Here is a 25,655-nt window from a genome sequence, read left to right as displayed (position 1 = left end):
CGGGGGGAGTAAAAAAAAAAAATAAAAATCCTCGGGTGCGACGCACCCGAGGATTTATTAATGCCCTTCCTGGTGTCGGCCACTGGTCGTGACCCGCACCAGGGAGGGTGTGTGGGCGTCGGCCAGTGGCCGACGCCCGCACTTAAGAGGTTAAGCCAAGGTTTGACTGCCCATATTCAACCTGTTCCCAATCGCCGGAAAACACAAAAAAGGCAACGACCGACAACCATCCTTCTGCAAATTTGCCCCTGGGCTTCCAGAGAGGCAAACACAGTGACAGTAAAGGTAGCAGACTCAAGGCCAGCAGCCAGGGCACGAAGGCGGGAGCTGGACTGAAACTCCAGAAAGCTATCCAGACAATGCCAGGCGCAAACTGGCAGGTTCAGGATCTGGATACCAAGAATCTGAAGTCATTAACAGTGCAATGTTAATGACCTACTGAAGAGAAGGAGCACCATCTCATGTCTGACATCTGGGAACGGCTAATACGACTGTGGGCAGACAGGGTAAGGAAAGAAAAGGACTACATGTTCCAACAAACTTACTGGTTTCTAGCTACCCAGCGTATGCCTACAGGTGTACCAGTCTGGTGGTAGTGGGCCAGCCAGCAGAAAAAACATAAAAGTGTATTGTGCCTGGGAAACATTGCACCAATCAGGTATCACATGTATCAAGTGCCTGTAAATTAAATTCCTTTCCCAGACCTGCAGCACTGATTGAGCCACCCACTTACATAACTATTTAAACATGGCTCAGGCCTGCCACTGCAGCTGGTTTTAAACTGTCATTTTGACCTGGTCAGGTCCAAATCTTTATTTTTAATACAAACAAGTCACCCCATTGTACCCAGAGGGCAGAGTGCAGTGTATTTAAAATAAGGGATATGTACCTTTAAGTTTTACATGTCCTTATGTCCGAAGTGAAAATACCAGGTCTGTCTCTCCAATAGGCCTGTCTCTCCGATAGGATAGCATTGGGGTTACATTATTACATTGAATAAGCTGTAACTTCCAAAAGGGAAACAGGTAACAGGTTCTTTTTTGGTGTCTTTGAAATTGTAATGAAAACTCCTATCTTATGGTAAGGTTGAATTTTGTATTACAGTTTTGAAAATGCCGCTTTTAGAAAGTTGGTATTTTATTGCCTCAGCCATTTGGTGCCTACAGTCTGTCTCTGAGTCACATAACTGTGTGTTGCTGACAATTGAGCTTTGTGTACTCCTCCGAGACTGCTCCACACAACAGTGAGCTTAGGTGTGCCTTATGGGCCATCACTGGCAGGATGGGAGGGTAGAGATGGGCACAGCCCTACTTACACTTGAATACACTTTGTCCTGCCTCCACAGAAAAGTCTGCATACCACCCTGTAGCCAGGGAAGGAAAGGCAGGAAGCCTGTGAACTTCAAAGAGAAGCCTCTAGAAGCTTCTCCCCCTACGGAGGAAGAACCAGTTATAAAGACAGGACTTCAGACACCACTCTTGAGTAACACTTCTGAACCTGTGAAAGCCAAGCCTAGAAGAAGGACTGCTATGCTGCTGAAAGGACTGCTACTCTGCTGGACTGCTGCACAAATACTTTACACATTGCCTCCAAGTTAAGCCTGATTGCTCTGTGCCAAGCTACCCAAGGGTTGAGCAAAGTTAATTTGGGAACTGCTTGTGACTTCACCCTGACAGGGACTGCGATTACTGCATGAGTAGGGTTTCGACTCCCTCAATATGTAACCCCATTTCTTACACTGATATTCAGCGGTGAGGATTAGTCTTGTGTTTGTGCAGTGCCAAACAGTTGTTTTGAGTTACACTACCATAACATATAAGTAATTTGTTTCCATGTCAAGTTTTTAAAATCTCCTTGATTAGTTATTTTTGTTTTTTACCAAATCTACTCCCATTGCCACTGGACCATCTGAAACCATACCTGCAGTAATAAAGTTTGGCCAGGCCAACCTGGGAAGTTACATAGTGGGTGAGCTCAAACATTTCTGTAAGGAAAGAGGACTGCAAATGAAGACAAGCTGGAGGTTCACCGGTTGATGACAGCCACACTGGATGGAAATGAGGTGGATGGGGAGGAGGGGCAAGTTCAGGATCTGGACATGAAGCCTGAAACACAGCCTTCAGTGGAGGAGGATGATCCATCTCCTGAACTGGTTCTCCCTGCCAGAGCAGAAAGAACAGTATCCTCGCCCGTGTCCATGCTGCAATAGGCCTGACGGGGCCGGATAAAGAGCGAACTGTCCGGAGGACCTGCGAGCCGGACCGGGAGCAGCGATGGAGAGCTGGGTAGCCGCCTGGGCAGAAGACCGCAGCAGACGAGATGGTGAGAGAGGGCAGACCACGACCAGTGTAAGGCATGCACAGAGGTGTCAGCCAGGCGGACTTACTGCAAACGGACTTAGGGGAAGAAGTGGCAGCTGGGGTCTGGCCTGGGGCATCAGGAGATCCATCAGAGAGCTTGGGGGGCACTGCAGGGAAGGACTGGTGCTGCCCCCCCCTCCAGCCTTAGCAGAAATTCCAGATAGACTCTGGCAGGCAGTGGAACGTCCCGAAGCGTAGATTGGCTGGTCGAGTGGGCCTCGGAGACGGGTACCGCTAATGCCAGAGGCGGACATAAGGGAGAGTTGGTCGGACCACGGCTGGCGGACGCTGAGCATGGCAGAGGTCGAGAGGCCTGCCAGAGCGATGCACCGGAGCGCGAAAGCCTCAGGCCTGGAGTGGACTGGGTGATAGTGTGGCACCTGGGCAAGGGTGAGGGTACACACTGGAACCCGGGGGGGGGGGGGGGGTGGTCTAGGGGAGGGTCGAGGAGCGGTGACCGGGTTATGCTCCCCTCCCCTGCCCCCAGATATTAATTGAGCCCCGGAGCCACATTGCTGTTCCCCTGGTGAGCTGTGCACACGTGGTTGTGCTTCCGGGGGGCACTGAGCGGTGTCGGTGGCATGTGGAGGAGTCGCCAGAGTGGCTGGGTCACAAGATTTATCGGCACCTAGGAGCCTGCAGAAGGACAGCCGGGTCATAGCGAAGGTGGCTGGTTGCCTACCGAGGGTGTGCAGGGCCTGAGAGGAACCTTGCGACCATTTAAGGTTCCCAGATACACCAAAACGAAACATGATGATGAAACCGAAGGGAACTGGCCCGATACAGTCGAACAAGATGGATAAGTATACCACGCTCAAACAGCCCGGAGCAGTGGTGGAGGGAGCGACTGAAGAAACGGGGGCTTCAGAGCCATCACTGGGAGCAATTATGACAGTGATCCAATATCTGAAAAAGTTTCTGGGGCCCGACGTAGTCGCAGTAACCGTAGATGTCACCCTGCTGCGGGCCGATCTTCAGAAGATGTCAGGCAAAGTCTCTTCTGCAGAAATGCATATCAATTTGTTAAGTACAAATACAAGAAGCTGGAGGAACAGGTCCAAAGCCTCACTTGCCAACAGGATCTAATGGTCACTCGGCTTCAGGACCAGTAGGGACGGGCAAGAAGGAACAATCTCTGGGTGGCTGGGGTCCTGTAAGGAGCAGAGGGCCCAAGTGTGGACCTCTTACTGGAAGTCTTGATAGTTAACAACCTCTGCCCAAAACGGCTGTCAAAGTTCTTCTCGATAGAGCAGTGTTAGAGAACAGGGCTGATTGCAGAGGCCCCCTAACTTTTTGCCCCCATTTTCCACTTTTTGCTGGTGTTTTCCTGACTCTGTTGGTGCCCTGGGTACTGCTAACCAGTCCCAGGGCCTGTGCTCTGTGTGAACTCAGTATGCAAATTAGGCTAATTATAATTGGCTAAGTCAACCTACCTATAAGTCCCTAGTATATGGTAGGGCATGTAGGTTTAGGGACCCCAGCATAGGTAGTGCACCCATAGGTGCACTGCTGAGGTGCCCAGTGTCATTTTAAAGGCAGGCCTGCCTTGCTGGCTGCTTTTAAAGTAAAGTTACACGCAAATTCGACTTTGGAATTAAAAGTAGTTTTTCCCTCATTGTAGTGAATGGCCTCCATAGGCTAGAATGGGGAGACTTTATTTTAATTTTAAAAGTCCCCTTAAGTAACAGATACCAGATGTTTGGTATCAAATTAATTGTTATAATAAATCCCACAACTTCCAGTTGTGGTATTTAATTTAACTTGTTCAGGTAAAGAGTTTTAAACTTGACCTGAAAAGTTGCCAACTTCAGCCCTGCAGTGTTTTTGTTGCTGTGCTCTGATTGGCCAGCCTCTGGCAGCCTGGCCAGGCTGCCTTGATGAGGTGTGAAGTGGCCTGGCTCCACACAAAGAGATGTGCCTGGGGGAGGAGATCTCCCCTTAGCAGATGGTGAAGCAGAAAGGGGGAAGGCTGCCAAACTGGTCTTCAAAGGCAGAGAAGGACATTTGGAGAAACCCAGCAACACCCTCACATCCTGCAAACCCAGACAATTAGGTGCCCCCTTGATTAGGAGAGGGCAGGAGAGGGGTGTGTTTATGATTTTTAGCCACACCAGTGGGTGGTGTCAGCGAGATGTAACCTCCAAAAATCACTTTCAGCCATGATGGATTTTTGAGGAATGTTGCTCCCTGGGACTGATTTTTGCCACCCTTCCCAAGAAGTGGTCATCACAGGGGGAAGGACCCTGCACCTGATTCGAGAACTAGGATCCCCCTGTTTTTCACCCAGGAGCAGGGATAAAACTGGCAGACCTGCACCCACACCTCAGATCCCTATCAGATTCCAACACTGAAGAACTACAGGAGAAGAAGGACCGCCCTGCTGGACCCCTGACCTGCACCTGGACACTGCACTCTGGAGGACTGCACCAGCTGCACACTTGGGCTTCAACATTAAAAGGACTTTACCTGTATTCTACTGCTTCAAGAAGGGACTCCCTGTTTGCTACAGGTACAAAGGAGCTGCCCAGAGTCCCCTGCATCAAGTCCTGCAAGCAGAGCCCAGCTGACCAGCGTCCAGTGGCCATTTGAGGATTCTGACCAGGTGCATTCTGGGAATTGTAGTCCCAACTCCCAAGGAGCAGCTTTGAGCTTCTGGAACCTAGGATCAAGTTGTGGACACTTCAAGGACACTTCAAGGACCTCTGGAAGAAGATCCAGAAGTTTGGAGACGTTTGGAGCAACTCCATAAGTTGAAGAGGTGCATTGTGGGAGTTGTAGTCCCAGACCCCAAGAGGCACACCATAGCCTCTGAACCCTAGTCTGGTGCTGTGGACCACTTTCCTGAATCAAACACTTCTGAAAGTAAGTGTGACAGTGTTACCCCGTGGGTGACCTGAACTCTGGACTTTGCTCCTTTCCAGTGTGACCTTTTTTAACCCTTTGAGCGCTAGTTGCTTCTATGTGCTAGAAAGCATTAATTCTTTTAAAAAATCATATCTCCGGTTCCCCTTATCCGATTTTATTTGTTTTGGTGTCATTTTAAAGATAAAAATATTTACTATTTTTATAAATTGATTTTGGACTTTTAAACTGTTTCCTGTTTTTTATTTAATTACTGTTTTGTGATATTTGAATGCTTTACGCTTTGTCTCCTAAGTTAAGCCTTGTCGCTCGTTGCCAAGCTACCAAGAGTTGAGCTAGGTTTAATTTACAGAGACCTGACTGGACCTAAGTGGAGGTTAGTGGCCTATTGCTAAGTGTAGGTACCTACCTGCCCTTACCAATAACCCATTTTCCAACAAGCAGGCGCACAGGGTGCCTAGTCTGCCACTGAAGACCGGGGCCCCTCTGAGAACAATTATCGCGAGGGTGTTCTATTACCACGATCAGGACACCATCCTGCAAGCTGCTGCGCACATGTGGACATCGCCTATGAAAATGCCACAATCTGCTTTTTCCCAGATTTTACGCCCCAGGTGCAGTGGAAACGGCGCGGCTTCGATGCGGCCAAGAAGATACTGTGCACTAAGGACATTAGGTATATGATGCTTTTCCCGGCCCGGCTCAATGTGATATCGGAGGGAAAGTCCTGGTTCTTCAGCACACCGGTGGAGGCCCGGGAGTGGGAAGAAGGATGATGTACTCCTGGGAGACGAACTTCAAGGGTCTCGAAGAAGAGGCGTACTGATGGGAATCTGGTGCACAGACCGGAGGAACAGAGGTCAGAGGTAGAAATCACCCCAACTGAGACAGTGAAATGATTGAAGACACCCTACTGAGCATGGGTGAGAGGGAGGGACTTGAGACATAAACGAGAAAATGTGGAGGTGATGAGTACTGGGAGTAAGTAGTTACCGCCTCCGAATGTTCAGCAACCGGGGGCACAAAGAGATGCTTTCTCTGGTTTGATGAGCCACAAAGGAGAAACCTGTTTGGATGGGGCGGGGGTGAGGCAAGGGGGGGTCCAACCTGGATGCAAAACAAGCTGTAATTACATTGGGGTAGTAGGTACTGTGGAAAGGAGATCAACTTCTCTGGTGGCGCCAGCCAACCCTACAACTAGGTTAATGGTTCACTTGGGGCGACAGACACTCTGCGAATTGGGGGGCTGGGTTATCTTATGCCTACTGAGCAGGGTAGTTGGGTGGGGGAGTTGGGACAGATTGATTGTTTGAAGTTTTTCAAATGTTATTCAAAGGTTCAAAATGTCAAAGCTCAGAGTATGCATATCCAAATGGTAAGGGAGGCATGGAAGTCAGATGGGGTTGGGTATCAAATGGTGGCCTGGGGTCGTGTTCAGCCCATATGCGACTGATTACAGTGTCAGTATGCCAAGGCATTGCTCCGAGGTGAGGATCATGACAATGACCTGGGTAACAAGATCAAACGGACCATAGTCCTTCAGTAAATCCTTAGACACTCCCCAGACTTTGGACTTACTAATGGGGTGAAATACTAGGATTACCAAGGCTCTCAGGATTCAAATAGACCAAAGATCTCAAGAGAAGAGGATGCCTGCACGAGGGTAATCACCCAACCCTCAAAAAGGTTCCAAACAAAAGGAACCTCCAACCTTATCACACCAATGTGCGGTACCTCTCATACAACAATTAATTGGAATCCAATCTTAATAGAATCACTTCTCCACAGAAAAATCATTTAAGAAAGTTTCGGTTTAACCAATCAAAAATCAAAAACATTCATTGTTGTTCATAAATGATATATTAATTCAAAACAACTACTGTATCATGATTATATCATTCATACCTCAACACAAATTATAGGTATGATTACAATTTTTAATAATCGATTTAAACATTCATTGTAACTCGTCCGTCAAGTTTTTTCAATTCAAGTCAATTTATAACAAACAATTCATTATAATACATGATGTTTTTTTTAGAATTCAAGCCAACACGTGTTTCGTCTCGGGACAGTGTTTTCTCTCATCCCAAACGACTTCTTCAGGGCTGAAAAGATGTTTTTAAACAAATTAAAACGTATAAAATTAAAGAGTTTAGAACACTAGAAAGCTAAATAAACCAAAATGCTCCAACTTGGAAATTCAAAAAAGGGAAGAAAAAGAAACTACAAGCATACAAAGGCTCTGGTTAAGTCTGATAAGGCATTTTCATAATGGAAATATATTTGAATCGTGTGAAAAGTGATAGAGGGTAAAAAAAAAACAAAGTTCAAACACCAATGGGGCATCCCCAACCCCAAACATCCAAAATATACCTGAAAAAGGGGGATTGTGCTACCCTCATGCAATACTAAAACAAAGTGATATATACCACCAAATGTACACCTCCGAGTAATAAGCAAGAACCCTTCCGTGTCACTCACTACACCAATATGTTGCATGCCCTCTAAAAATTATAATATACTAAAGTAACCAATCTTCCTATATAATATTGGTGCCATAGAATAAAGTCCAAGAAATGCTCTAGCTATGTCTCTCTTATTTATATGAATACTCACCACTTGACTTTAATTATTCGTTTCTAGTAATCAAAACAACAAAAACAAATCTCAATGTGATAACTCCATGTGGTGATCCAAAGCATGTTATCATCCAATAGAAGTAATTTCTCATATAATACCTTATTTAAATGTTCCACTAGTAGAGATTTCCATCACAAATTTTATACGAAATAGTCCAATGCGGTTCTAAATGTAAAATAATACACCATTAATTATCTCACAAATTACATGTAAACTTTATACTAAAACTGCCCTCGCTTAATTGCTCACCTGGCTAATACAGGCAGTTATTTGTCAGTAATCGGTGATAAAGAACGCAATGTAATGAGTATACACAATGCATTAGTTCAATAACTCCAAAGCGTATCTATGTAAAAAATCGTTATACAGTTAGTGCTCTTCGCAAACATAATAGAATCTGTTGATAACGCTGCCCTGTCTTCATGTATTTACCTGAGTGCCTTCGACGAAAATCAAAACCGGCATACAAAGCAATCTGACGCATTGTGTATACTCATTACATTGCGTTCAGAGGACCAAATAATAGCCACGACTGCAGTGATACCCCAAAAGGGTAGGAATCCTGAGGATTGTAGTTCTTATCGGCCGATTTCCCTCTAAAATTTAGAGGCCCAGGTGTTGGCGAAGGTGTTGGCGACTAGGCTAAAACAGTTGATCTTGACCCTGATACATCCAGATCAGTCTGGATTCGTGCCACATAGAAATACGAGGCTCAATTTGAGATGGTTATATGGGGTCATGCAAATGACAGACATTCCAGGCCATGAGGATGCGGTCCTGATGTCGCTAGACGTGCGAAAGGTATTCAACAACATTGAGTGGTCGTACCTATTCATAGCTCTCACACAACTAGGGGTCGGACCCGCTTTTCGTACATGGGTGAAGCTTTTATATCAGGCTCCAATGGCAAGGGTAAACGGATTGACCTCCCGATCTTTTGCCTTGCAATAAGGAACGAGACAGGGCTGCCCCCTTTCCTCAATGCTATTTGTCTTGGCACTGAAGCCACTAGTGGCCTGGATACGTCAGGACCCTCCGGTGACAGGAATTACAGGGAGGGGATGGGAGGAGCACATCTCTCTGATCGCAGACGACATCATACTGTATGCCACCAAACTGCTAGCACGGTAGATAAGTTAATCTACATGTTCCAAATATCTGGGCTTTATTCGAGGTACGAAATCAATTGAGAGAAGTCACTTGCTTTCCCCCTAGCTGGGAAAGCTCCAGTGCTCTCCATATGTTGCAGGGCAATGGGGGTAAGCATGGGATTCAAATACCTGGGCATGCACATTACACGCTCAGTTGAGGCTTTTAAGGAGCAGAACTTGGGCCAATTCTTGGAGCGCCTGCGCAGAGGTGTGGCGCATTGCAGAGGTTACCAGTATCCTTAATGGGGAGGGTAGTGTTATTAAAGATGATGGCCCTCCCCGGCTATTATATTTCCTACAGAATACGCCACATTGGGTACCACGTGAAACATTCAGGGAAATCAATGGCAAAATACACCAGCTTCTTTGGGATAGGGGTACATCCAGAATATCTCTGTCTAAACTCCAGCGTGGAGTGTTCGAGGGCATGCTGGCAGCACCTGATATCCACCTTTACTACTAGGCAGGGCAGCTATGCACCATCAACAACTGGGTTTTTGTGACAATGGAGGATCCAGCATTTCAAATAGATAGAGAAGTAATTAGGGATCAGGGCTTTCATGCACTTTTTTATGGTGATGGGCACAAGAGATGGCTACCGATACACACGCAGAAGTGCGAGCATGGAGGGAAGCAAGATAATTTCTTGGCTGGGGGCGACAGGTTGACAAGCCGCACGCCTATCTGGTGCAGTGGTCTTTTGTGCGAGGTAGGGAAATTGAAGGGTTTTAGGCAATTGGGGTTGATTGGCATAGACTATTTGGGGGACATCTGGAGAGGGGGATCACTCCTGCCTTTTTTAAATCTGAAGAAAGAGAATGGTATGAGCGATTCTGAAAGTTTCCGATATTTAAAACTGAAACACGCATTGCAAGGCCATATGCCAGAGAGGGAGCAGAGCAGTTTCCAGAGTTTGCCCCATTGGAGGTTCCTCTTGGAACCCATAGCGACTGGGGCCATCTCCATAATCTATAAGAAGTTACTCAACAATTCTCAAGACCCCATGCAGAACCTTAGGACGGACTGGGAAGGTAATATTGGGCTTATTGAGGATGATGATTGGGCAGAAGGGAAACAGAGCCCTAGGGAAATCACCATAAGGGCCCATTTTAGGTTAGCACAACTGAGAATCCTGCAGAGGGCATACTACTCCAGGAAACTTGCTATGGGGGCGGACATCTGGGTCAAAACCAGAGTATCCAAAAATCCTTCGGGGACTACCAAAAGGGTGGTCTAGGGTGCCACCAGAAAAAAGAGGGGGAGAAAAAGTTAAAGGTGAGGAGTTCCCAAAAGGCCCCCCAAAATAATTCCGAAGGGCACAGTGGTAACCAGTCCCAGTCTGAGCCAAAGAAGAAAGGATTCTTTGATAAACCACAGGGAGGTTTGTCCCCCAATGTACTAAGTGCTCCAAATATGGCCACTCCAAGCCCTTCACCGGTGGGCAGACACCTGGGATGGCGTGTGTAGCGCTTGGGGAGGAGGTGGTCGCACTTAGCTTTGGGAACAGACAGAGGTTTCCCTTGTGTCCCTAGGGGATAAGAAGATGATGCCAAAAGCCCATATGCTTGAAAATACTTCCAAGTGTAGGCAGTGGGTCACTTCAATGGCCAAAGGTTGGAGGCTCTGAGGAACACAGGAGCCAGCACGACATCGGTAAAGTGTCAGCTGGTGGCCTCAGAGCAGGTCCTCCCTAACATATTTCACCATACCCGTAGACTCATAGTTCGGAGACAACTGTGAGAGTCGTCTACCGGTGGCTCTGGTTCCTTTTGATTGGGGCAGGGTGGTTTTCAGGATCTATAAAAGTAGCTGTTGTCCTGCCATGCCTGTAGAGTCTGTTGGGAAACGACTTGGAGCACACTATCTGGAAGGAGGTAGAGATTAAGTCACACTTAGAGTTGTTGGGATTTGGTTCTGTATGACAACAAGGTCCATGGCTGCCCAGGAAGAGAACCAAGAATTCCTGGAGCCTGGAAAATAGACCAGGCAGCTGCAATGAAGAGTAAGGGCAAGGGACACGGGAAACTAGCCTCTTGATATTACAAGGTGAAACAGAAAGTGAGTCTTACCTAACTTTGAATACTAAGGCGGCAGCTGCCCTGAGTTTCAGGCTTTCAAATGTGTTCCAAGATGACCGGTACTTGAATGCACCCTATTATTCAAGAATATGTTTTACTGGTGTTGTTTGTAGAGCATGAAATTTAGGAAGGTTGCATCACACTGTTTCCCATTTTGGTTTTCATGGTGGGTTCAAGCTTTGCTTTCTGTCCATATTTATTTCTTTTGTTGTAGCAATGCAGCTGTTCTGCTTTTTCTTTTCCTTTCAAGTTCCCTCTCTCTGGGGTTAAGGAATATGGCTTCTGGATTTTTCCTTTTATGTATTTTTTTTAGAGTCACCTGATTGTTGTTCCAATTGATAATAGTAAAACCAAACACAGTGCCTTCCAGAATAGGCCACCTTTACCTTGGAGTGTGCCATCTATTTAATGGTTTTGCATTCTGCCATGGACACAGCATTCTTACATATGTAATACCTGATAGCTATATAATGGCTACGTGTTCAAAGCTAAAAGGCTGCAATGAAAAGAGAAGGACTTGCCCTACCACTTAAGAACCCTAATATTTTTATCATGGAGGATAGCCTTCTTTCTTGCGGTTTGTGAATACTTGGCCCTTTCCTCTCAATTGCTTGGTAAAAAATTCTAGAATGAATTATCGATTACTAGAGTCATGGAAAAAAACATAGCTTTCTAACAGGTCATATCTGGATTATTATTTTTTTTTTAAAACCTTGTTAGGGTGTTATAAAATACTCTTCAAATATGTTTTTAATCCTATGGAGGATTTTACAGTTAAACCTCTGCCTTATAAATCGCAGACAAATACAATCACTATTTTCACATCAATTGGTTGTGGGACTTAGGTATGTCTGAAGCTGTCTTCATGTTGTTGGATTATTCTTTCCTTTCACTGTTAGTGAATGAGCAGGACTCCCTTCCAGCTAAAGATAAAGCCACTCTGTGGGGAATTCCTTGATTCAGTAACACATTTTTACATCTGGTTGTCAGTTTTCCTTTTTGTCTTTACTTTTGCGTTGGCAGTGACCCACTCAATCTATCAAGTCACATGTGCTCTGCTGAAATATTTTGCAACTGTTTCTAAATTATTCATAACTGATACTGTTGGACTTCAACTATTTGTATGCAGGCAGGATCCCTTCCCACGAACTGAGAGTATAGCTATGAAATTATACCAAAGAGAAAATTGCTTCAATTACTTTAAAACAAAATATGGAGCTGCGTGTTGTGTTAATCTTGACTGCAAGCTGTTGACATATCCCTTGGTAAAATCTATTTGATGGTTCTTTTAATATGGTTTATAAATGCCGTCAAAACCAAATAATTTCTGTTCAATGCTAGTTAGAGACTCCTTAACCACTCTCACTCTTGCTCAAGAATCCGCAACACCTCTGCCTTTTTGGGGGACAACACAAATTGGATAAAATATGGTTCTGCCTGGGTGAGCAAATGTCAAGCTTAGAGCTAATAAGAGTGGTGATTTTCTTCTATAGTGTAGGGGGCTGGAGTGGGGCCGGCTGGTTGATCTGAAAGGGAGAGATGAAGTCCTCATGTTTGCACTGGGATCACATCATGTTGGTTTTTAATGTGAAAGCCGATGGGAAACACATTCTGGAAGAAGGCATCTTCCCAGAGAAAGAAACATGTCAACCTGCTCTAAAGTTAAAAGTTGGATGTGTAGAGTTGTGTGGGAGCTTTGTTCAGATTGGTCTGGTACCTCCACTAATGACAAACCTGGTCTTGGTGTTCTGCTAGTACCCACAAAGCTATTGGACCGTTTCTGCAGAAAACGTTCAACCAGCTGGAGAAACCTATGCCAAAACACCTGGATTGTGAGCAGCTGAAAAGAGGGAAGGAATCTTGTTTACTCTTAAACCTTGACCTGAGAAGTCTCAGCAATTTGAGACTGAGATAAGACTGCAAGAGAAGTGGCTGCTGCTTACGGGGGGTAGATTTAGAGGTGCCAAGCTTCAGGCACCAGCAACTGAATGAACAATCTACTTCTGAATTCTGCATGCTATCTGCACTCAATTAGACATAGTCACTCATTACCACCTGTGTCCCAGCTCCTTAAGCCATTTTTGCACTTGGTTTGAACTGGGCTCAACCAGCAGCAGTCTGTGGTGGAAGTACTTCAACACTTCATCGTCAGAGCAACAATCTCATCAAGGTTTGAATCAGAGGCTCTACTCTTGAACTTCCTTTGTTCTCTGGTTCCTACTAAGAGATTCGGAACACAAGATACACCAACTTGACATTTGGGGAAGGAAATCCAAAGCATTCACCTTTTCTCTTCACATGGGCAAACCAGCGCTCTTTGATTTGACATCATACCACTTAAAACAGTATAGTTAGAATTGATGAACTGATTTGACCTGAACTCTAGTATCCACTGAAAGACTTTATACTATTTTTAGATGGAAACTCTAAAATTGAAGAACTCAATCACTGTCTGTGGTAGGGGTCTGCAGAGGCAAAAGGGGCAAGGATGTCCTTACTCAAAACTCAATAATACCTACCTTTCCTCACCTGTCCACTCACAATTCTATCACTAAATCCAACAGAAAATGATTAGTGACTTCTCTATTTGCATGCCACTGTATTAATATTACTGAAGTAACCTGTTTTGTTTTTTCTTATAAACCTTCTTCCCTCCTTTGGAATAATGAATATACTGGCCTTCAGTTCATCTGGCAGTAGCTTTTGTCAGACAGAAGCAGGTCTGCTTTGGTGGATGACAAACCTTACAGTTTTTAAATCCCTTGTATTAGGTCTGACTAAGCAAGATAAGTCCAATGGCTGACCAAATGACACCGATGACAAAGGCAACATGAACTTTAGATTTGCGGGTGCAGAGTTCTATGCTTTTCTGATGGGTTAAACTGGACAACTTACAACTCAAATAAACCATCACCAATGCACAGGACTGATTCTGGATCTGCTATATTGGCATCAGAGTTCCTCCAAAGGTACTTTCTTGAATAACTACTAATACTTTGCTCTTGGCAGTAAACAAGAACAATTCCATGGAGATGCCAGTATGTTTCCTACCTTCCTTAAACAGCTTTATGTGTATTTTATGCTGCTGGTTGTCTGTACACAAATGCCATTTCTAAGGCTTCATTTGTCTCTCTCACACTCTCTCTCTTATTTGAAGGCAGATGCAGCTACTTAAGATAATAATTAACCTGAAAACCACCCCTGCACACAATTAATAGTATCTGCAGAACTATCGTGTATATTTGATGATAATCATCATTAGGATACTGCATTAAAACTCTTTGAATTAGAACAGGGAATAAAAACTGTTTTGTTCTGTTCGCTCAATTTAGTTGAATGAAAGCAGAAATTTCTTGGTACCCATGTTCTCTTCTGGCTTTAAGAGCAAACCAATTGACACTTCAACCACTGCTCTTCCCCATCCTTCAGTCTATAACGTTATGTCAGACTATGGCCCGCATTACCAACATGGCGGGTTGACCCGCCATGCCGGCATTGGCGGCTGAAACCGCCAGCCGGCATGGTGGGCCAACCTGCCACATTCTGAACAGGGTGAGGGCTGCCATCGGCGGTCCTCACTCACCGCCAGGCTTCTGCCGTCAGGCAGCCTGCCGGTGAGTGGAAACACTATCCGCCAGGGTAGCTGTGCTACCCTGCAGATAATGTTCCCATTTCCACCAGGGCACCCCTGGGGGACCCTGCACTGCCCATGCACTTTGCATGGGCAGTGCAGGGGCCCCGGTGCAGTGCCCCGTTGCACGGGTCCGGGCAGTGACCTGCGTGACTGGTGCAACTGCAACTGCCGCGCAGAGGCATTGACGGCGGCAATGTCCTGGCCAGGCCTTTCTGTGAGCCGGTGGGTGGAAACAATGTTTCCGCCCGCCGGCCCACAGAAATTTTCATAATTTGGCCGGCGGGGTTTCGGGGTCACTGGCGGTCAGTGTTTTGACCGCCAGCATAAACACGGCGGTTGTTACCGCCGTGTTCATAATGACCACCTATGTTCGGTAGGAGGAGCAGTATCTTAGCGAAATGCACTAACAACAGAAGAATAAATATATATAATGTGATTCCTGCTTTGAGAAACCTTTTTCTGATACTTCTAGATAGATACCATGTGATCCTTATCCCAAACCTTATCCCAAACATAGGCACCATTAAAAACACAAATGAAGAAATGACTGTGACATGATAATCTATGTGTACATTGTGGTAAAGTTGTAAATTATGCATGGCAATGTTCCTGTAAGGTTTCTCTGCCCAGGTAAAATGTAAAAGGTCAACCATGATAGGAAGTCAACCACAATTGGAATTTCTGGGCTGGACTTGAAGCTCTCAAAATTTGGCCACAACCGCAAAGATAATGGAGAAACATCTGACACTGAATATAAACATCAAAATTAAAAGGCAGGAAACAACTTCAACTGATGTCATAACTGAACTTGGAGCCAACAGGCATTTCACTGGATATTATACATTGCCAAACTATAAAGGTTGCATTTCTTTAGAATCCAAATTCAGGGCACGTGTGAGCAATGGCATGGGCCTTTCCAAGCACACACCAAAGCTGTACATGTTACCAGTCTTAACGGACTTTCAGCATTAAGGACTTTTGTTCTCACAGATATAGACTATGCTGACGGAATACCAGACCATGCAAAAACAGTGGCATACAACCCCATTTTAAATCTACATTAAACAACTATTTTTTAAGCTGGGCAGGTGGCCTGCCACTTCAGCAGTGAGTCGACCTCCTTCATCAGCGCTTTGGAAAACTGCCGACCCAGTATACATTATGTATCATACCTATAAGGATAATGTTACAAAGACTTTGAGAAAAGTGCCTCTATGCTACGTTAGAAACAAGCCCTTTGGCTTTGCCATGTTTTTGTAAGACTACATTGTTGAGCGAACTAATGGGCCTTCAACAAAATACAAAGAATACATTAGCTACCACCAAAAAATACCTTTGTCTGTCATCAGTGATGTCACTGACCATGTCCTGAGTGATGTAATATGTGAGGTTATGAACAGTGCATTACAGGAGCGTAAGTTATAGTTAGCTCAGGTGACCATAATTGCTGAATTTCTATGGTTTTGCATGAGTAAATTCAGAACGCAAATATAACGTCCATGTAACCTTTGGTTTTTTCAGTGAATTTCTTAGTTTTTTTAAATTCTAATTCCTAACTACACGTCAATGTAACCTTCGTTTTTTTCAGCGAATTTCTAAGGTTTTTTAAATTCTATTTCCTAACTTTAACGTCCCTGTAACGTTTGGTTTTTTTTCAGTGAATTTCTATGTTTTTTTAATATATAGTAATTTGAATTACTGTACGTTAATCCAACCACCGCCGTGCGCAGCTGGCGGAGGCTGGCCACAGGGCCTGGCCTGCAGCCAAACCCTGAGGCCAACCCCCCCAACCACCCAAACCCACATTGTGTACATCTCTTTCGCCGTGTGCGCCTGGAGTTAGCCGCAGCTTCTCTGGGTGTGAGAATAGGTGTGAGAGGATGTATCTGGGGGTAAGAGTGGCTGTCAGATTGTCTGTGTGGGTGTGAGTGCATACCTCAATGTTCTAGTGGGTGTATCAGTCTGTGCACGGATCTGTGAGTGGCTGCATGAAGGTGTCAGGGGGTCTGTCAGTGGGTGCATGAGTGTCTGAGTGGGTCTGTGAGTGGGTGCGTGAGTGTCTGAGTAGGCCTGTGAGTAGATGCGTAAGTGTCTGAGTGTGTGATTGAGAGACATTGATTGAAAGAGAGACTGAAAGAGAGCAAAAAAGAGAGAGAGAAAGAGAGAGAATTTCTTTAGGCTCATATACATAGAATTAGATATTTTTGTTGGATTTAACAAAAACATGTATTTAATGTATTTAAAAAAGTATAATTTTTTTTTAATTACAAAAAAAAAAAGAAATGAGTCTAGCTGTACTCGAACCCCAACAGCTCAGTGTGAAGGTCTGCGATCTTCACACTGAGATATGGGGGGTTCCTTTTTTTTATCCCTTTGTGGGCTTTGTATTTAAAAAAGTGTAGGGACCGGGGGTGGTGGGGTTCCTCAAGGGCTCTCCCATGGTCCCTTCTTTTCAATTTCTTTTTTTATTGAAATGTTTATTATAAAACCCTTTACGGGCTATGTATGTGGGACCGCAAGGGAGTCCTCAAGGGCTCACCCCCACGGTCCCTACTTTTTAAATTATTTTTTAATACAATACCCTTATGGGCTACCTGGTACTGCGGGCACTCTTAAGGCTTCCCCCGCAGTGCCAATGCTTCAGCAAGCATGGAGCTGCTGAAGCTGCAGCTAACGAAGTGCGGGACACTGTGCACCATTTTTAAAAAAAATTACGAGCAGATCCACCACGTACAAAAAACGCCTTTTAGCCCTTTGGGACCCCACCATCAGAGCTTAGGGGCCAGGGTGTTCATATCCTGGCCCCTTTTGTTTTGTTTTTTTTACTTTTATTTTAGGACTCGGCTGAAGGTGAGTCCCAGGGTGGCTGTCAACACTTCAACAGCTTCTGTTGTTGAAGTGTTATCAGCCAATCAGATCTCAGCACGGGATCATTAGGGGTCGCAAATCCTTCGCATCCCTAGATATATAGATTTGTTTTCCCCTTAATTTCTCAAAAGCTACTGAACGGAAATACACCAAAACAAAAAAAGCACCCTTTCTGGACCAGGACCTACCTTCCTGCCAAATTTGGTGTAATTTCACCCAGTGGTTTTTGCGCTATCGCTGTTCAAAATCCCAAAGGAAAAATGAATGGGGAAAACGTGTTTTGAGACCCCTATTTATTTCTCTGCCCTCCCTTGACGGATCACCCTGAAACTTTCCAAGCAGCAGCTGGTGGTACTGGCAAAGTTTTTTGGTATGTTTCGTGAGGATTCATCAAGCGGTGCCACAGATATAGGCAAGTAAATAGATAGATAATTAGACAGATAGATAGATAGATAGATAGATAGATAGATAGATAGATAGATAGATAGATAGATAGATAGATAGATAGACTCACGCCATCTGCAACGATGCTCTTCTTTTATACGTTTTTGTGTTATTGGTAAATAGATGTTTTGTGAATTGCTGATGCTGTGGGTTATTTCATGTTCTGTGTGCGCTGCTACCCATAACTGGAAAATTTCAGTGGTTTTGGTCACTTGAGTCAGAACCATAACTCACTTTTTTTACCTGTGTTTTTCCAGTGAATTTCCTTGCTTTTTTTAGGATATACTTCATTTTCTACCCTCGCTGTGCAATGCCTTTGGCTGTGTACTGTGCAGGTTTGCTGCAGGGTCCGCGTCTAATCCATCATTGCCACCAAACCCAGTGAGGTTTGAGCGCAGGCCGAACCTGTGCCTAACCTGTGAGGAGTACTGAATAGCAGAGGTAGGACACAGGGTCTGACTTGTGGGTTTGGCTTGGGATCAGGCCATGTGCCCTACCTCCTGCAAGCCATTAACCCTAAAACCACAATACCGACATCCACCTAGGCTATACACAAGATACTGTTGTTTTCTCATTGATTGTCATGCCTACTGTCTTTGTCAAGATGTCAGCTCTATACTAAAGAAGATATGGCCTGATAAATCAATGCTACACCAACAAAATGTCACTGAATAATAGCATCTTAGAATCACATTCATTAATACATATAGTGATTGTTGTAAACTATTTTCTATTTTAACATTTACTGTAAAGCAGCCGTAGGCCCTTACAACATAATTCCTTGCATTCTAGAGCTATAAGAAGACATGTACCAATACAGCAAGGTTTAAAAACATTATATACCTCATCCAGGATCATAAATATGCCCCCGTGGGAGACTTGGGATGTTGTTACAATATAACTAACCAGCTTTTAAGGAGTTGGGTGCACCTTAAATTCAAATTCAAATGTAAATGCTCAGCATTATATGCAGGGCACAAGGTACACAGTTACGGTTATATAGACAACATAAGCACAGCTACTTTAAATATTTTCGGGTACATTGAAGCTAGACATACAGTTTGGTCCCTTTTCTTGCAACATACAACTTCATGATCATCTCTAGAGGTCTAAATCAGTTACTGATCCTGACAGCCTGACTGTGGTGCATTGAGTGGTGGGCAAAAGACAACTGGCTGATGTTCAAAGCAGGCAAGATGTCACGATTAGATTTTTTTAATCTCTAAGTTTGCTTGACAAGCTCCATATCCACAGGACACTCCTTGCTTTTTGGGATCCCTGCAACCCATACTTGGAAAGTTAAAACCTAGTTATTTGATAATATATCACTTTTTGTCTAAAGAATAAGGAATTAGCAGCGGTTTAAGCAGATTTTCTGTACTGCTTTTCCTCGTGCAGCTGCTAAAATTTGATTCTGAAGCATGCCCATCTCTCAGTTTGTGCCTTGATCAACTTGTGCATTTATTATGTCAACTGCATTGGCATGGGGGGGGGCTGCTTTTTTTTGTTGTTTTTTTTACAAAAAGCTAAAATGTGTGGTAGGCTACTTATAAGGGTCAGGCAATATAATCTGGCATTAGTAACATGAAGAAGGTCTTATGCTATTTCCTATTGACCACATGAATCAAATTTAAAACCTCGCCTGCTCCTTGCAAATGTGTTTACTGCTACCCACCAAAATTAGGTTTCGGTGCCCAGCACCTTCATAACTGAGCATTGTGGAATGTTTTGATTCACTTAGACACTACCTCATGAAAAATTATGCGTGTTCCCAACAGTATCAATTTAATGTACAAAGACGTTACTCTGAATTCGGTCTGACTTGTAGGGCTGTTAGATTTCTAATATTTTTTTATGTGTGATGAAAGATAGACAATACATAAGTGCAGACGAGGTCAGTTCTAGGTGAAGTATATTTGAGCCTCACGGGTTAGAAAACTGTCACGAAATAGACTAACTGAAATTGTTAAAATTGAAATAGTAAATAGCTAGTATGTTTGGTAAAAAAGTGTTTAAATGATAATAGGTTTGGGGGATAGTAGCAGGTCTACAAGCAGTGGGCAAACAGGTAAAATCATGGTTTGGCCAGTCAACTCTAAGATTGTTATTCTGAGAGAACAAAAAAGTCAGTGCAAATAAGCAAATTCCTGCAGTTGTCAACAATTTGAATAGGATATTTGGCTTGGTATAAACATGTTCCATTCGGAAATCAGTTAATGCAATTAGTTTGACCCAAACATCAAGTATGATTGCCAGCAATATGACACCAGTAAGAAGCAAAAAAAAAATACTTTTTAGTACTTGAGTAAGGTATCAAGATGGAGCCAGAAACATTGATAACAAAGTGGCAGTGTAAAATATGTGTGCTACTGATTGAGATGAAAGTGTGCTGTGCTGGTGATGTGCCTAAGAGTGAATGGCACAGGATAACGGGCAGCTTATACTTTCTTACTCCTATAAAATGATTTAATACAGTGTCTTAGTTAAAAGTGGTTACATCTGTTTAGCTATTTTACAACATTTTCTCTGAAATATTGCTTACTAGTTGATGCTTCCGGGTTGGGTCTGAAAGGAGCATTTCAGTTAAGAAGATATCATAAAGGTGCTTAGAAAGTGGGTATATGTTAAGGAGTTTACGAAACTGGGGTTGTGGTGCATGACAGAATAAGTGACAGAGAATTACCAATGAAAACTATGTTAGACCCAGGTAACAAAGGTCAAAGTAGAAAAGTCGGATATTTACTTCACAAAAGTTACTCCTACGTTTGGAGCAGATTTGTATTTTTTATGGATTCAGAAAAGAAATCTACGACAATACTACACATCGAGGAGTACTGCAATGCCTAAAATTCAGTTGTGGACTTTACACAACGCAGAAAATTACATATACATAAATGACATGCAAACATTTGAGACTGATTATAACATGTTTTTGCAAAATTACGTGCTCAAAAAAGCCCTCAATCCTACCATTAACCTTAAACCTACTAATGCAAGTCCACCACAGTGCTCTGATTAACCGGCCTACAAATGTAAAATTAACAAATCAAACAGTAAAACTTCACTAAAATCAATATATGTTGTATAGTTGCGGTCTCTGGTGCAAACACAATTGTACAAAATAACTATGGGAGTAAAGAATTCCATTGGGCAGGATTACCAATTAAAACAAGTCAAATTACACTTTCTCAGAAACATCCAAAATTAGCGATCTTTTCACTGGAAGCCTAACTTGCACCATCCCTCCTTTTAAGGGGCACATGCACATGGACTATCGCAGTATGCACAAACGTTTGAAGGCAGTGGTTTTTTTTAGTTTTCAAAATCTGGGAGACCTTGATTGCTTCATTAAGTAGTACTTTCACAGATGGAAACTTCACCCATTTACCAATTGCTGCTGGGAGTTCATATCTTTACACCTACAGCTGTCTGCAGACTGGTTCACAGTGAAAAAAACAAGAGCATCTTATGCCTATGAATCGATCAACTGTACCCTATGCTTCAGCATTTTTACGTCAATGACGGAAACATACATTTAGATGTAATAAACACTATGTTTCAAATACCAGTGATCAAGTAAAGAGGAAAGTGTAGTTCAGAAGGTCATAGCACATGGGATCCTATAAGCCTGGCCATATTCTGAATGGGGCAGAACAATGAGTCTGTTCTTCTGTCTCTTTGGAGAGTAAAGCATGTGCCTGTTTGTTTTCTTTAGGAACTATAGCACTATAGACTAGTGTGTAAATTAATGTGCAAGAGCCTTTTCTTTTTCGTAGCAAGAATTAAAACATTTAATGTGCAACCTGCATTAGCAGAGAGTTGAACGGGCTTTATCCTCTGGTGTATTTCAGTGGAGCGCAGGGAACAAATAAAAGGGGGCAAGAAAAGAGGAAATTGTTGGAAACCTAAACTACACCAAGATCAATAGATGTAATTGTTTACATATGGCATTGTACAAAGCTAGGAACATGAACATCATTAGACAAAGAGGTATGCACGGCATCAAATGCCAAATGCCCGTGCCAGTGTAACTGCACAATACAGGGGCACGCCCACGGTTTGATTATGAAAAGACACATTGAAAATGTTTAAACAGTTCTGAGTGCGAGCACAGATACGATACGAAAGCAAATACAAATGACAGAATTCTACAGCAATGGGTTATTGAGACGACTGCTCTCGAGTGTCTAGCCTATCATTTAGAACCACGCGCTCATATTGTAACCTGACAAAGGATCATGTTAGAAAAGAAGGACACACGTGCACAAAAACAACGATTTCACGACCGCACATGAAACTTCCAAGTTACACATTTGTGATAATGTTCATAACAATCGTCATTTCTGTGTTTATTTTCTTTCTTGGCAAAGATTCCCTGCATTGTGTTGAACTAAATAAGGAATCTGGTGTAAAACGAGAAACACATGCATTCTCCCACTGTCTCTCTCTCCCTCTCTGCCTTCTTATTCCTCAGTCTGTCCACACATTCTGCAGTATCCAAAATTCAACACCATGCTCGTCTCCGCCATTAGCTAGTCCACACAACGACAAAAATAGGTCAAAACGCCAATCCGTTTACTTAAATCCCTTCTATGCACAGTAGATGTCCCCGCCTACCCTGCAAGATAAAAAAAAATGCAGCACACATAACTGCACCGGCAGACAGACAATACACATAATGGACAGTTGCAAATTGCAGTGAGATTGGCGAGTGGTGCACTGCTACACAGACCCGAATCTAAAACAAAAAACGCACTGCCTTCTGGTCTCTCCCTTTCAAATCCAGAAACCACTCCAATAAGATAAAAGGAGAATGCTCAGGAGGCGCCTTCGGTGCTATCAGTCACACAATATGGCCGTGGGCTGGGAAATCTGCCCCATCGGATTGCAGAAATGTGTATTTGGAGTGGTCCCAAAAAATTGGACGGCTATGGCTATTGAATGCCACACACACGGGAAAAGAAAGGGAGATGAGATGCTGGCTCCTGATAACCTCCTTCTGAGAAGGCGATGGACTGATTGAGAAAGAGGGTGTTTCCGCGGGAGGGGTGCAGTGTCAATGAAGTACTCCATGACTACCCTCTTCACCAGCGGAAAGCACTGAACACCACTAAACATCCATCATGGAGCCCTTCTAGGTTCATGGTCACCAGCCCTGCTCTTCTGAGGTCTCATTGCTGACAAGAAAGACTCTCCAGCATCAGCCCAACAAGTGTCACCGGCCACCCTAGTCTCTTGGTCTCCAGTAGGCTGCAAGAGTCCTTCTCCCTTGAGATGTCAACGCTGGAGTCAATATATACTCTGGATACGATCACCAACAGAACATCCCTTACAAAAGCTACACAATAAAGTGTTCTCACGTTCACCAAGATTACACCTCTGGTTGGAGCGCCTTCCTCCAAACATTATGACTCACCATCGCCTCTTTGGAGATCCCGCTCGTATAATTGAGGCTACACTGCTATGTGTTACACGCAAATAAATAAAACATCGGGAATGGTAGAATATAAAGCAGCTCCCTCGCCCCTCCTATGGCTGCCAATGTAGCACAATAGAAAGGGAGGCACCACCCTGATCTTGAAGCCCAGAAGGCGACGAACAATGGAACGACCCCCTCCCCAAACACCTGCACTGAATATATTCCCCACGACTGCTGCCACCGGCACAGGTATACATAATGTATAAAAGAACGAGACACGGTGCCTCGGTCTGATCTGCGTTCTGAAGCATGTGCAGAACGCAGAATGGACCATTTGCAAAGCTCGATAGAGGCACTGCGGCAAGGGGTGGGGGCAGGAACCACACAGGCCAGGGATTCCTATGTCCCCCTTTACGCCCTCCATATACACACAGATCCACCCAGGACCCATACCCAGATAACCCTGCTCCCCCTACACCCGCAGTTTCTGAAAAGAGCCCTTAATAAGCAGGAGCCATCACACGAATTCCCTTCCCTCGCACAGACACCACCCCGCCCCCATACCGGGGTCCATCTCACACCTCCTTACCGACTGCCTCCGCCCTGCAAACAAAGTCCCTACCGAGGCAGGTGCCTCCCCCACAAAATGAGAGGATCGCGGCTGTGCGCCTCACCCCCAATGAATACAACACCCCCACCCCCGACACCATAGGTGCCCCTCCCTGTCACACGCACTCTTCATGCTCACGGGGCGCTATTTTCTACAGATGTATGTGGTATCATGTTTGCTTCTTTCTCTACCACTGGGGAGGGGATCACCAACGACAGGGGCACCTCAAGAGTGGCAACTCCCCCGCCCTTGTGTGGGCACGGCAGGGACCCAGCCACTATCAGGTCCTACCGCACCCGTTGGCGTGAGAGCCACGGGACTGTCCCTAACACTGCCTGGAATAAAGGAGAGCGGCGTGCGGGTTGGCACTGACAGGCGCCGGCTTCTCAATCAGCCGCTTTCTCGCTGGCCCTGTCCATGGTACGACCGACGGAGCTGCGGGTACCTTATTTGCTTATTAGTCTCCTCTTCGGGTTTCCCAAGGAGGGACCGACCCTCTGACTCCCTTACCTGCCACCGGACACTGAGGGGCCTGCTGCTGCCGAGGGGTGGGTGTGCGAAGAGTCGCTCTTGACAGACCGCGCTGCTGACTGTCTGCTGGTGCTGGAAGTGACAGCGGCGCGCGGCGTCTCGGGCCAAGGTGGGGGCGGGGCAGGCGCGCGGCCGGGAAGAGCGCCCGAATGAAAGAGATGCGCCCGGCTCGCGCGCGCCGCTGGCTCGTTCAAGAAGCGTCGGCGTGGTCTGCAACAGCTCTGTGCGCGCCGCCCTCCTTTCCCACTCGAGTCACCCGGGATGTACGCGCGCTCCACCCCGACAGAGGCTTCCAGAGACAAGTGCGCGCGCCCCTCGCCTCTCCGCCCGCACCTCAGTCTGACAGAGGGACTCTGGCACGCTTCTCCTATTAAGTCACTCATGGCAGTGCTGTCTCCCTTACGTCCTAGAATATATTCCCTCGCACCGAAAAGGAACAGAATTATATAGTGCTAAAGTTGACCGCCACTTTTAGTTACCGCGACTGAGCTGATTAAAAATATACGCTGACTCATTTATGCCATTTATACTTGGCATAGCCTTTTGAAATCTTTACAGTTCTCCCAAACACATGGATGGTTAGGGTCTTTGTTTATAGTTTAAGTGACCAATGTGTTCACTGTGTCAAATATGTTGATAATGAAGATTTTTTTCACATTACATTTTTCGTATTAAATGGCCTTTTACACGGAAACACATACATTATTAACTGTTATTATTCACGTTTAGATTAACCATAGCCTACAAACCTGCATTATAAAATGGCTAACATTGGTTGCTATCTTGCTACATGACTGAACTTGTATTTGTAGGCAAAGCCAAAGTCCAAATTAACAAAGCTTTCTTCCTCGTGAACATTTTTATTTACCGTGATAATCATGAAATGTTTTAACTGCCTGCAACAGTACTCGTGCAGACTGCAGGCTGGTACAAAGTATCTAATTTATTGCAGATACATGTAAGTTTGAAGGACACAGAAAACAACTTTAATGTGCAAGATCTAGAGAAGCAAATTAGCTCAAGATTGTATTGTTTTCACTTTAAAATGATTGAAT

The 25,655-nt window shown here is 44.6% G+C and overlaps 1 protein-coding gene across 4 annotated transcripts in view; it reads right to left on the bottom strand.

Annotated features, from left to right (window-relative positions):
- Positions 1 to 24,867, bottom strand: part of MAPT (microtubule associated protein tau) — a 755,319-nt gene extending 730,452 nt beyond the window's left edge. For all 4 annotated transcript variants that reach the window (XM_069238040.1, XM_069238043.1, XM_069238041.1 and 1 more), the window contains exon 1: positions 24,580 to 24,867. The gene's annotated coding sequence lies outside the window, so the exon portion shown is untranslated. The remainder of the gene's footprint in view (positions 1 to 24,579) is intronic.
- Between the last annotated feature and the right edge of the window lie 788 nt (positions 24,868 to 25,655).

This window comes from Pleurodeles waltl, chromosome 6 (assembly GCF_031143425.1).
Source record: "Pleurodeles waltl isolate 20211129_DDA chromosome 6, aPleWal1.hap1.20221129, whole genome shotgun sequence".
In the NCBI taxonomy this organism is placed as follows: domain Eukaryota; kingdom Metazoa; phylum Chordata; class Amphibia; order Caudata; family Salamandridae; genus Pleurodeles; species Pleurodeles waltl.
The sequence above is the reverse complement of the archived record's forward strand: the minus strand, read 5'-3'. Positions and strand labels throughout refer to the sequence as shown.